Source organism: Miniopterus schreibersii (genome assembly GCF_964146895.1).
Source record: "Miniopterus schreibersii genome assembly, chromosome: 11".
Lineage (NCBI taxonomy): Eukaryota > Metazoa > Chordata > Mammalia > Chiroptera > Miniopteridae > Miniopterus > Miniopterus schreibersii.
The window spans coordinates 61,107,638-61,121,558 of record NC_138111.1 but is presented as its reverse complement, the minus strand read 5'-3'; the positions used below and the strand labels follow the sequence as shown (position 1 = coordinate 61,121,558).

The window sequence follows — 13,921 nt, the reverse complement described above, 5'->3', positions numbered from 1 at the left end:
TGCATGTGAATTTATGGGGAGGGAGTAGGGCCAGGCACAAAGGGAGCACCCCCAGAGGCTCGCCAGGAGCAAACACCAGCCTCAGACCACCCATCTGCTGGACTGCCAGTGGGGAGGGTATCCCCTGGTGGTGGGTCGTGGGCTGTGGCTGTGTTCTGTCTTTGCGGGGAGACATGGACATGCAGGCATGTGGGTGATCTTTTCTTCTCTCCAAACTCCAGCACCAGCCCAGGAGGTAGAGGCCGATCTTGCTATAACACCTGATGTCCACCCTGAGGACCCCAATGCAGAGCTGGAGGGGTGCCTACCTCCAGCTGTCAGGCCACCTCCAGCAGCTGCTCCAGCTGCAGCTCAGGAGCCAGGGCTGGCCTGTACACCATCTGCTGATATAAGTGATGCCCCACCAACCGTGGCTGAAGAACCATCCTCGGAATCTGCCCTGGTTCCTGCAACACAGGAGGAGCTGCCCCTGGAAGAGGCACCAGGGCTACTCAAAGAAGAGCCTTTACACACACTCACTAAACTTTTTGACTTACTTTATTCAATTGTAGAGTTTTGTTTTTCTCCAAGGTGTACTTTGGTTTCGTATTTTCTTATGTTTCTTCTTTGGGGTTGTTTTTTGGGGGCTGCTTTTATTATTTTCTTTTTTAAGATTTTAGCCCTTATTTATCTACAATATAAATGAGTAATAAATAAAATTGTTTGTATTTTAAATGGTGCCATTCCTGAGCATGAAGTACATTCAGGATGCTGTGCAAGCATCACCACTATCTGGTTGCAGGATGTCCCATCACCCAAAAGGAAACCCTGCACCAAGAGTGCTCACTTCCCACTCCTCAGCCCCTGGCAACCCCTGATCTGCTTTCTGTCTCTGCTCCTTTACCTGTTCTGAACATTCCCTATAAATGGAATCTTACAATAGGTCCCGTGTTGTGTCTGCTCACGTATTTTATTTTTATCTGAAATAGCATTTTTGTTATTTGGAAGGGAAATCCTAGATAGATTACACATCAAATGTCAAAAAAGAAGAAGCCCTCTGAGTAAGTGTGAGCATAACCTCAGGGTAGACGTCTCTGTGCTAAGGGTGACTCCAGGGCCAGGAGCCAGTCAGGCAATGGTTGGCTCTTCCTGTCCCCAAAACAAAAACAAGAAAAGTGCAGAAATCTGGAAAGACAAACTGCAAGCTGGAAAACATTCCTCACAACCCAAGGCCAGAGAAAGGTTTCACATCCCTGTGGATTAGAAAACTCTGGAAAGTCGGTGTTTTCTGAAGGGACAGAGGGCAAACACATGCACTTCCAATGAGAGGCAGTGCACACACCAGTACACATGAGAGAGGCCCGACCTCCCTGATGGGGACACACCCACTGTCAGCACTAGGGGGAGAGCACCTTCACCATCAGACTGGCAGGCCTCTGGTCTGGTGGTGACCAGCCCTGGGGACAATGTGAGGCAGCAGAGGCCCCAGCAGGTCCCTGGAGAGACAGGGGTGAGGCCCCTGCTCTGCGAGGACAGTGTGCAGGATCCGTCAGAGGTCCACAGGTGCCCCCTGTGTACCTGGCAGTGCTTGCCCAGGAGGTCACCCACAGAAATTCTTGCACAATTGTTCAAAATGTAATTTTGAGACTACCCATCAGAGCACTGATGAAACAGTCAGGAAATGAATAAAACACTAATGTCCAAGGAGAGGGGATGGGATCCACGAATCCTGGTCTACATGGACGAGGCAAGCTGAGCAGCTGCTAAAGTGGGTGCAGGGGTCTCTGGGTGCTGACACATAAAGACCTCAGGGGTCCTTTCATATGAGACACATGGGCCAATTGTCTGCATCCAGGATCTCCCCTGTTAGACCACATACATGTGATTTCATCAGGCAGACATGCATGGTACTGTATGTAGAACACCCTAAGATTCTATCAAAAAACTACTACTACTGATAACTGAATTTAGTGAAGCAGCAGGATCCAAAATAAATATCCAGAAATCAGTTGCATTTATATGACCTATAATGAACTTTCAGAAGGGGAAACTAAGAAAACAATCCCATTTAAAATTGAATCAAAATAAATAAATAATTTTGGCATAAATTTAACAAAGCATGTAAAACACCTGTACTTTGAAAATTATAAGACAATGAAGAAAGAAGTTGAGGAAGATACATATATAAGTGGAAGCATATGCCCTGTCCATGGATAGGAAGAATGAACATCATTAAGATGTCCATACTGCCCAAAGCAATGTAATTCCTGTGAAGGTACCAATGGTGTACTTCACAGAACTGGAACAAATATTCCAGAAATTTATATGGAACCACAGAAGACACCGAAGAACCACAGCACCTTAACATGTGAATGTGTTACCTATTCATAAAATTAAACATAAGATATATTTATTAATTACTTGCTATGTAGAAAGCCCCAGGTTCAGTACTACAGTACTTACACTTTTAAACCATTTACAATGAGTATTTTTGGCATCTATATGCTAAACATAGTATTTTACATTGGCTGGTGGCAGTGGGGGAAGAAGGGAACTCATGGTTCATAGGTTGTATTAAAGTAAATTCCCGCCCGGCCAGGTGTAGCTCAGCGGTTGAGCGTCGACCTGGGATCCAGGCGATCGGCGTTCGATTCCTGGTCAGGGCACATGCCCGGGTTGTGGGCTCGATCAATGACTCTCATCATTGATGTTTCTATCTCTCTCTCTCCCTCTCCTTTCCTCTCTCTGAAATCAGTAAAGATAAATTTTAAAAAATTATAATAATAAAATAAAATAAATTCCCCCCTTTGCCTTTGTACCTCCCTCCCTCGGGGCCTAGCAGGGCTATGATCTTAGCAAAGACAGAATACAGGAATAAAAAGATAAATTTCAATAGTGCAGAATAGTACTAAATAAATACCGAAGGAAAAAATGCTCTAGATCAGAAGGGGAAAAAGTTCCATTTAACTACTCCAGAAAGGCTTCAGAGGAAGTAAAGTGGGTCTTAGCCCTGCCGGGCGTGACTCAGCGGTTGAGCATCGACCTAGAATCCAGAAGATCTCGGTTCAATTTCCGGTCAGGGCACATGCCTGCAGGAGGCAGCCGATCAATGACTCTCATCATTGATGTTTCTATCTCTCTCCCCCTCTCCCTTTCTCTCTCTGAAATCAATAAAGATGTATTTAAAAATAAAATAAAATGGGTCTTAGAAATTTTTTCCACAAAGGGTCTTCTACAGAACTTTTTCTGTAGAAAAAGATTTTTTTTTAGAACTGCTCTCATTTTATTGATTTTCTAGAAGGGTGGAGTGAAATGTAGGAAGGACATGACCCATCATTTCTATATTATTTCTATTCATTTCTATTCAATTATCAGAAAGTCAATAGCCTTGCAAAATTAGTTTTTCCTGGTCACCTTAATACTTCCTTAAAATAAAAATAGTATACACAGAAATAAGAGTTGGATTGAAACTCACAATTTAAAAAAAAGTCTCACTTCTTTATTTTATTCCTTTCTAATTGAAAATTGTAACCATCTCAGGAAGCTTTTCTCTTTGTCAGCTTTCACAGACAACTTCCCTGCATGGGCTGGCCAGAATCAGAATTGCAAGTTTCCTTTCCTGTCCAACACCTACAAAGAGGCTTCATTTTATAAATGCTCTTAAGGAGCCAGTGATGAAGAGGGAACACAGCCCTGAAGGAATCATTAGTCACAACTCTTAGGATTGGAACCGCCCCTCTAACAACTCAATGGCCTCTTTGGCACAGCTAGCCATCCTTGACCCTTTACCCACAGAAACGACTGCTGTTGTCATCTTGATGCAGCTATAACTGCCAAGAAGTTCTTAAGGTTGAGCTGGAAAATCTCCTATCTTCAACCGACTGGTTCTACTGGTAGCCTCGGAGCCCAGCAGACAAGACATACTCATCTCAGGAGAGTGAAAGCGGTCGCTCCAGAAGAATCATTCTGCCTTACATTAGCTTGGAGTTAGGATGTGGGGGGTTGGGGTGGAGAAGGGGACTGAATATCATTTTGTTGTTGTTGTTGTTAGTTTGGTTCTAAACAAACTTTTATAACTTTTACATTTAAAATAATTAGGTAACAATATGTAGATTAATTGCAAAATATGATATTACAACATATACTAAATGTACTATTTAATCATCTACTTGACCAAATTCACTTGAAAAATAACATTTTCAACAGCATCTTAAACACATAAAATGATAAGCAGGATAATAATTGTCTGCTAAGCATGCACTGAGGTACTTCCATAGGCCCCGTTATTGTAGAACCAAAGTGTTCCAAGAAACAATTTAGTGCTGTAGTGATAAAAGACAAGCCAAATTCTCTCCCACCAGAGTTATGGCTGCACGTAAATAAGGCATTTGAATACTGTCCCTGGAGAATAAAAACTGTTTTGAATACAGTGCTGTCACCTAAGTTAGTAACACCCCAAGCAAGCTTTATGGCTACGTAAGGAAAGAATTAGCCTACTCATTTGAGATTTCACTGGTTTTTGGAATGCAGAAAGTGACAATGAGGTTGGAAATGGATTGGCTTTGGGGCTTGTTCTGCTTTATAAATAATAATGAACTTTTTCCAACATGAAGTAATATGAAATGGAAAAAAAAATCTGTCCCTGGAGTATAAAATTACCTCATAAGCCAATTTGCATTTCTCCACTCCGAGCACATTCTGCAAGTTCTACTTAGAGAGTGAAAGCTGCTGTATGATAATTAATTTTAACAAGCACTTGGCACACCGCGCTGGACAGTATACAAGCCGCCCTAGACCAAGTGAGAATCTGAACTGCATCTCTTGCGGTGTGCTTTTTCTTCACAGTGACATTATTTAGGTATTTAAAAGCATCTGGACTGCAGCTTCACTTGTTCTTTTTTTTTATTTCGATTTTTTCTTTTATTTCTCCTTGAATACACAAGTAGTTTGTAAAAACTGTTAAGAAATGCGGGAGATAATTGGATCTTGGTGTGCCAACACTAGAAAGGTAGTAGGTATTTGCTATTCATCAAAGGGACCACATGTTTTCTTTTCTTTTCCTCCAGTGTTTAGAAAAGAAATGTGCACATCTCCTGATATAAAATGTGCAGTTCATTAGTGGGAAAGGGGCTGTAGAGTTAGAACCTTATGTCATTTCCCATGCAGTATTCTCATTCTTTTCTTAAAGCAGTTTGGTAAAAGCAAGTGATGTCTTGAGATGTGATCAGCAATGTTCGAGCACTATTTCTCTTTTATATCCCTGAACATGGAACACGGGCAAGCAAATAATGAGCCATTTCTGAGCATAAAGATAAATTCTGAAAGAACTCATACTATGATTTGATAGTAATAACATACCTCTATGCATCTAGTTCAGTGATTTTCAACCGGTGAGCTGCAAGAGTTTTTAAAACATGCAATACCTGACTGTTTAGTCAGAAGCACTGCCCTCTTTTCCCTTAGATTGTCAAATAGAAAAATGACAATAGTCATCACAACAACAGCCATCTGGCATGAATGAACCAAAACTATACCTATCCTATTTTTTTGTCAGATTGGCAAAAAATATATTTTTTAGTGTGCTGCAGAACTTTAGTAGTTTGTTTATGTGTGCCATGAGATGAAAAAGGTTGAAAAATTGCTGATCTAGTTTACTATTCTATTCTAAATTATTTATGCATATTTCTATTTATAATTTATATGAAAAATTTAAAAATCTTCATTATGGCATAAGAGACATTCTGTAATTTCCCAAGCAAGCTACTAAAAAGATGAATAGCTCTCTACATATTTTAAGATGAAAAACAATGGTATGACAATTCATCCCTTTTTACATTTTTGAAAACAGATTTACTGCCTGTGACTCAGTTGCTTGCTCTCACAGAGTTCTAATTAACTTTCGTGACAAAAAGTTGTCAAATTCCAGTACTTCTACAAAAGCAATACTATCTTATCTTTCATAATTAAATTTTGAACCAAAGATTAATGCCATTGGTACAAAAACAGGTTAAAAATAATGTGTCTGAATTTCTCATCATTTTCTCTTGGCAGTATATGAAATGTTTACTTTTATCTATCTAGAAATCTTGATGCTTAAGTGGCTTGTAGTTTGTGTCGCCTAAAAATACAATAACATTCAAATTAAACTTTTCCTTATTAATGTCACTTGAGATCATGTGCCATACTTGGAGCTTAGTAAAATTCTGCAGTCAAATGTATGTTCTGACCTGGCCAGCATGGCTCAGTGGTTAAGCGTCGACCTATGAACCAGGAGGTCATGGTTGGATTCCTGGTCAGGGCACATGCCTGGATTTTGGGCTTGATCCCCAATAGGGGGCATGTAGGAGGCAGGAGATCAATGACTCTCTCTCATCATTGATGTTTCTCTCTCTCTCTCCCCCTCTCCCTTCCTCTCTCTGAAATCAATAAAAATATATTTTTTAAAAATCTACCCTCTGGTTAAAGAAAATTTGTTACTTTTGTTTCTGATGGGAATTTAAGTTACATTGCATTCAATATTTATTGAGATCTAACATAAGCAAGGCACTATGCTTACAGGCAAGGGGCAGACAAGGATGAATCAGACAAGGTCCTTGTCCTCAGGGAGCAGTCTAGTAAGCAGATAACTTCCCCTCACCACATGTTCATAAAGGAGAAAGAGCTCTGGTTTGTTTGCTAGCACACAAAGTTGTTAGTTACAGATCTGCCCTAAACTGAAGGTGTGGCCTTGGGTAAGTCTCTTTTCTTTGCCCTCCCAGTATCTTTATCTGCAAACTAGGAATCGATTTATTCAACAAACACAAACTGAGCATCTACCATCATAGTAGCCAACCTTAATGAGCAATTCCCATGTGGCAGGTATCAGGGTAAACATTTTACATTAATCATCTCCTTTAATCCTCAAAGCAATCCCATTTTCATGAGAAAACTGAAGCTCAGAGATGTTAAGTAACTTCCGCAAGGTTACAAAGTGGTTGACCTGGATTCAAGCCTAGGTTAATTCAAGCCTAGAAGCTGATGTTTTTAAATCCTACATTGTGTTGCTGTAATCACCTCTGTTTCTAACTTCAATATTATATGACCATTATTTACCCCAAAAATGTAAAATATAAATACAAAGAATTTGGTTTTTATATTAATAATGGAGATTAAGGGTGCACAATAGAATGACACATTGATTCCACCTGAGGAAATCTAGGAAGACTTCTGGATGTCACAATACAGAGCTGAAAATTCCCTCACACAAAGGAAGAGTAAGAGCATTGCAGGCTGAGAGAACTATGTGAGTGGTTACAGAGGAGTACACACTCATGGATCTGCAAGAACAAGGGGAAAGGGCAGTATGAAGGAAGCCTTGAAAAGTCAGCCACAGTCAGATTGTGGAGTGCCTTTAGAATCATACTGGGGACCCTAAACACTCCAGAAAGTGGGAAGCTAGTGAAAGTTGAAGAATATTAGAGTGAAATAATTAGTACTTCTTTGTTTGGGGATTATTTCTTTGTTTTGTTGGGGTTTTTAAATTGTTGTTTTTAATTATTTACAAGTAATCAGAACAGTTATCAAGGTTTCCAAATACAAGGTGAAACTACAAAACTAGTGTGACTAAACTGGCAACAAATAATTTAAAATATTATTTTTAGATGACCCAATTTTCAATAGCAGCACAATTAAAGTATAACTTGGGAAAATATCACAAACGATGTTAATTTGTCTTTTCTGAGAAAATTATGAAACCTAATTAACAAATATAAGAGAAGTAGTAAGTAGAAAGATATACCATGTTCAAAATGGAAAAACAATACATTGATCTATAAATGCAATGCAACTCCAATGAAAATGTCACAAAGGTTATTTGTGGAATTTTACAGACCAGTCAGTCCTCATGTTCACATGAAGGAGAACAGGCCAAGTTTCTCAAGATAATTTTTAAGAAGAAAAAGGGTTGATATCAAAATCCCCCCAGATGTCAAAACATGTTAAACTAAGTGACTTGAGAATGGCCCAGAGACATTAGTGTGGTTTTATATTTCTTTGCTAGTTAAAGAAATAGTGTGGAGAAGGTAGCTAGGAAAGATGACACCAATGACAAAGAGAAATGAACTCTGCAGTGCCTCACCCATTCTGAGAGTGACCCTGATCCTTAAACAGAGTGACCCAAACTCTTAAATAAACACAAAAGCTATTTTCAAAAGAAGCACTTGCATCATAGGAGCCTGGACTAAGGACAATAATTCTTAGTAGTTGGAATAAATTTCAAACAGCCACCTGGCATTTGCCAATCATCTGATACGGGCTAAAAACAAAGGAGTCAGAGATGAAATTGTAAGTATATGTCCTGGATCCCAAATAGCATGTGACAAAGTTGAGAGACAGAAGTCACACATGAAATAACTAAAGAACTACTTACAAAGCAGCATACTAGTAAGTAGAATAAAGTATAAGTATAAATGCAAAAAAATACTGAGAGTTGCACGTATAGCAGTAACCAAACCACAGGCAGATGTGCTCAGGGAGATATTCTGAGGTGGGTCTGGGTAATATATGGCTCCAGAGGGAGTCATCATCATTGAGAGTGCTGCTGTCCATCTGCACTGATCCACCACGACACAGGCACTAAAACCATCAAAGTGCACTGTTGACTACATCTAAATTCCATCAAATTATGACCAAGTTGTCAAGATACAACTTCAAAATATATCTTCCTCTGTAGGAAATTAACTAATGACCCTGCCTAAGATTTAAGAAAATGGTAGGCTTGTGTTCCTACTTCTTATTCTTTTTGTTGTGTGTTTTATGATGCTCCAAAGAACTAGAAATTTCTTCCCCCTGGGGACTCTTTATTTTGGGCCTTAGGTCACACACAACTGTTGCTTTTGAGGTGCAGAGCACCAACATGGAAGGAACACAGGCTAATGGTGGGAGATGTGATTCCTCTCTTTGAGAAATCTATTGGCTTACTGCTTATACAATCATGAGTCCCAGGAGGATATGAAAAAAATATATATTGTATCCTAATGATGTTCTTTCAGGGCTATTGCCTACCTTGAGCATCAGTAGAACTATAAACTATTAGCTCCAGGTATGGACCCACTAGAGCTTTCTAAACCATTCATATCACACTAGCTCACAGAACTAGCTTTACATATCCAGGAACCAAGATTCCAATTGGAAGTACCTTAGTTGGGTGCTGTTCATCCATATTCCAACCAAAAGGTAACGTACCCTCAAGTGCACATTGATAAGTCTGTAATGATTAAGGCAACCACATAAAAAGAAATTAAACTCACTGTGGTTTATACAGCAATATTCCTCATCCATGTTCAACATCAGATCATTCACATACTAGTGCAGTTAAATATAATTTGTTGTAATCTTGGTAAATGGAAGGTTATCAACAAGCCCTCAGCTCCAGCTCCGAAGCAGCACATAATACATTTCTGAAATACATTAATAGAGAGAGAATGAGGAAAAAGCTTCCCAATAATAACGACAATTGTGATGTAGCCAGAAGGTTCCCTGAGTTCTGATATTTATTGGAATTATAAATAGGTGCATAGTTTAAGAAGTTTATTAGTCATTGTTGTTCCTTCTGTTATTCCTGTGTGGTTACAAAAATTGAGATTAGAGCCACCATTTCTTTTTTTGTTTTTTTAAAATGTATCTTTATTGTTGAAAGTATTACAGATATACTCCCTTTTTTTCCCCATTGATCCCTGCCACCTCACATCCATCCCCCTCCAGGCCTTCATCACACTATTGTCTGTGTCCATGAGTTATGCACATATGCATATAAATTCTTTGATTAATCTCTCCCCACCCACTCCCCCACCCCCACCTTCCCACCGAGATTCATCAGTCTGTTCCATGCTTCTATGTCTCTGGATCTATTTTGTTCCTCAGTCTATTTTATTAGATTTCACATGTGAGTGAGATCATGTAAAATTGAATCAGGAAGAATCAGAAAACCTGAATAGGCTAGTAACAACTGATGAAATCGAAGCAGTAATAAAATAACTCCCAGGAAACAAAAGTCCTAGTCCAGACAGCTTCACAGGGGAGCTTTCTAATTCCTTAAGTTGTATGGTTAGATAGTTCACTAAAAATTTTTCCTGCTTTTTGAGGTAGGCCTGCAGTGCTATGAACTTCCCTGTTGGGACTGCTTTCACTGTCTCATAGATTTGGGGTTGTTGTGTGTTCATTTTCATGTTTCCAGGAAGTTTTTTATTTCTTTTATGGTCTTATTGGTAACCCATTCATTGTTTAAGAACATGCGATTTAGCCTCCATGTGTTTGAATGTTTTTGAGCGTTTTTACTGTAGTTGATTTCTAATTTCATGCCCTTGTGATCTGAGATGTTGGTATGATTTCAATGTTCTTGAACTTGTGGAGACTTGTTTTGTGTCCTAACGTAGTCTATCTTTGAGCATGACCCATGTGCACTTGAGAGGAATGTATATTCTGCAGCTTTGGGATGAAATGTTCTGTATATATCAAATCCATCTGATCTAGTGTGCCATTTACAGTCACTGTTTCTGTGTTGACTTTTTGTCTGGAAGATCTATCCAGTAAAGTCAGTGAGTGTTAAAGTCCATGTCTGTGACTGTATTGCTGTTGATGTCTCCCTTAACGTCCTGAAGGTTATTATTGATAAGTCCTTATTCACTGCCATTTTAATTCTTTATGCCTTTGTTTCTCTATTTCTTCTTATTATTACAGCAGTCCTTTAACATTTTCTGCAATGCTTGTTTGGTGGTGATATACTCCTTTAGACCTTTTTTGTCTGGGAAACTCTTTATTTCACCATGTATCTTGAATGATAGTCTTGCTGGATAGAGTAGTCTTAGTTTCAAATCCTTGCTTTGCATTACTTTGAATACTTCATGCCATTCCCTTCTGGCCTGTAGTTTCTGATGAAAAGTCAGCTGACAGCCTTATGAAAGCTCCTTTGTAGGTAACAGATTGCTTTTCTCTTGCTGCCTTAATATTTTTTGCCTTGAATTTTTGGTGTTTTAATTACGATGTGCCTGGGCATGGGCCTCTTTGGATTCTTCTTGCTTAGGACACTCTATGCCTCCTGAACTTGTGTGATGTTTTTTCCTTCACCAGGTTAGGGAAGTTTTTTGCCATTATTTCTTCAAACAGGCTCACTAACTCTTGCTTACTTTTGACCTCCTCTGGCACTCCTATGATGCAAATATTGTTACATTTCATGTTGTTCCACAGTTCCCTTATAATGTCCTCCTGTTTTTTAATTGTTTTTTCCTTTTGAATCTCTGATTGAATGATTTTTTTCTACCCTGTCTTCTAATTCGCTGATCCGATCCTCAGCTTTCTCTAATCTGCTGTTTATTCCTTCCAATGTATTCTTTATTTCTGCTATGTCATTCTTAATTTCTGACTGGTCATTCTTCATAGTCTCTATATCTTTTTTCGTGCTGTCGAGCATCCTTACAATCAGTATTCTAAACTCTATATCTGATAGATTGCTTATCTCCATTTCATTTAGCTCTTCTTCTGGAGACTTCTCTTGTTCTTTCATTTGGGGCTTTGTCTCCCCATTTTGGCTGCCCATTTGGGTTTGTTTCCATGTATTAGGTAGGCCCACTAGGACTCTCAGTCTTTTTGGAAGGTCTCTGGTGCAGGCCAATGTCAGACACTGTTTGTGACTGGCCTTGAGCACCCTGCTAGGAGTTGCCAACAACCCACAGCTCGAGGGCCCCTCTCTTGGGGCTTGGTGTGTTTGGGTAGGACCAAGATGCACACCAAAGTCTGCTTTTCCAAGGCCTGTGTCCAGAAGCAGATGAGGCAAAGATTCAAAATACTCTGAAGTCTGCCTCTACCTGATTAATCTGATTATCTTAATGTGCCTTAGGCTGTAGAAACTCCACTGGGTAGGGCTATAGGTTTTCCAGCATGGTGGGGCAATTGCTTCCCCCTTAGGCAAAAGCTTCTTGGAAGATAAATGTCTGCCTCTACAGTATGGGGGAATGACTCAGCACAGGAATCCAGAGGGGTGCCCACTGAGCTCTACCTCCAGAGTCCACTAGACCCTAGATTCTCTTCACACAGCTCCAGTCCACTCTGCCCTCCCTCCCCACAGGAACCCTATGAGAAATTACTCTGTTTGCATTTTGCAGCTGAGGAAACTGAGGCACGGCGAAGTACTGCCAGAAGTCTCATAAGCAGAGACAATACTTACAACAGCTCTGATCTCAGATCCCAAGCTCTTAACCATCTGCTTCACTGCTCCCCTAGTTGTAGAGGCTTTTTGTATGATTATTCATTAATTATATATAGAAAGATGGGTAGCTCAAAAATTTCTAAATAGGGCTCTAGGGGTAGCATTCTGGTTGGAAATGGAGGATGAGGGACCTTGCCTAAAGATATATTTCAACAGCAAAACCTATTTTAACTTAGATGGTTCAGTTATTTGGGATGGTTTACTTGGGCTGTAACAGAGTTTGGAGGGGGGAAGGGTGAAAGCCCTCCCCTGTCACCTTTTAGTAGCACTAATATGGATCATATTACAACATAATAAATATCATTGTCTTTTTGGTTCTCTGAAGAAGGAACGTGTGCTAGGACTTATGCTCCTCTTTTACACATTTGAGCTTCCAGGTACTATTAGACCATAATACTAAGCCATAATTACTTTTTCCCTCATGATTTTTTTTTTTTTATCCAATCCATTGAAAGACATACAAGCTACTGCTATACAATACCTAAATAACTGTCCAGTTAGACGTGGGGGGAAACAGTCACATTCACTAGCTACGAGCATCTTGCATACAGAGCCACTTTCACTATGCATCTTATTTCTGCAGATTCAGGCCTTGGCGTTGGTTATTTCTCTCTTAGGAAGCACAGCTCTGGGTTGATAGTGCACAAAACCAGAAGCCCGTTGAAGGCAAAAGGAAACTCTTTAGCCTCTAGGCAAAACTGGGAAGTAGGAAAAAGGATTCTTGGCGCTGTCCAAGGCACTTCCCCGAGTCCCAGCCTCGCTGTGCAGCGCGGGGTGTCGGTGGGTCCTCCCGGGCGCCCTCTGAGGAGGGCTGTGCCCAGCTCAGCGCCAGCCTGGTGTGGGCCCGGCCCAGGGCTCTGCGGCCAGCTGGGTGGCTGTGGGTAACTCAGTCTCTCCGGATCCCAGTCACACGCCCCCTAGCGCAGGGATGGCACAGTCTACACCCTCGGCCCTCCCGGGGGGCTGAGCCCAACTCCTCCCGCAGACTGAGGGGCACAGCACCCACACTCAGCAGGAACCACCGAAAGGGCGGCTCCCTGGGGTGACGACGAAGCACAGGGCCGCGGGTAAGGGGGTTATTCCTAGGGCTGAGGGCGCTGTTGTGCTTCTGTTCCTCCCTTTCTGCCTCGGTGGGAGATAAAACGTGCTGCGCGGTTTTGAAGATGAAAAGCGGTGAACACACAGCTGCAGACCAAAAGCCTGGTTTATCTCGAGGTTTCAGAAAATATCGCAGCTCGTCAAACAGAATGGTCCACGACGTTTTCAAAGGTTTTGTTTTTTTTTTAAACTCCCTTTGTGCAACTGGCAAAAAATGACTTTTAAAGTTGTGAAAATCATGCTTGGGAAAACGCTGACGTGTGAGGCAGACAAAACTGCTGACTACGTCCTGCGGGGAAAGGACATTACCTAACCGGACTCGGGGCGCAATCAGCGCACTTGTGTCATAAGGAAGTAGCACATTCATTTATCAAATCCTTGTTAAGCGCCCAATACCCGCCAAGCGCAAACAAAACAATTCACAGCCGCCAGCTCGGCTGCGCTTCTCGGGGCCCAGCGGCCCTTCCCCACGAGGACGGGCACCCTCCGCCGCGGTCACTACCTTCAGCCAACTTTCCCACAGGGCGCGTCCCCAGGTCGGAGCGCAGCGCGAGCCGCCAGCCCTCCTCCTCAGGCCTCGACCGTCACGTCACCGCGAGTCGG

At 41.1% G+C, this 13,921-nt stretch overlaps 1 long non-coding RNA gene across 1 annotated transcript in view; it reads right to left on the bottom strand.

Annotated features, from left to right (window-relative positions):
- LOC308564222 overlaps positions 1 to 13,919 on the bottom strand; it is a 128,193-nt gene extending 114,274 nt beyond the window's left edge. The window contains exons 1-2 of the long non-coding RNA XR_013999908.1: positions 13,821 to 13,919; positions 9,267 to 9,416 (exon numbers count right to left, since the gene is read on the bottom strand). This is a non-coding gene — a long non-coding RNA (uncharacterized lncRNA). The remainder of the gene's footprint in view (positions 1 to 9,266; positions 9,417 to 13,820) is intronic.
- Between the last annotated feature and the right edge of the window lie 2 nt (positions 13,920 to 13,921).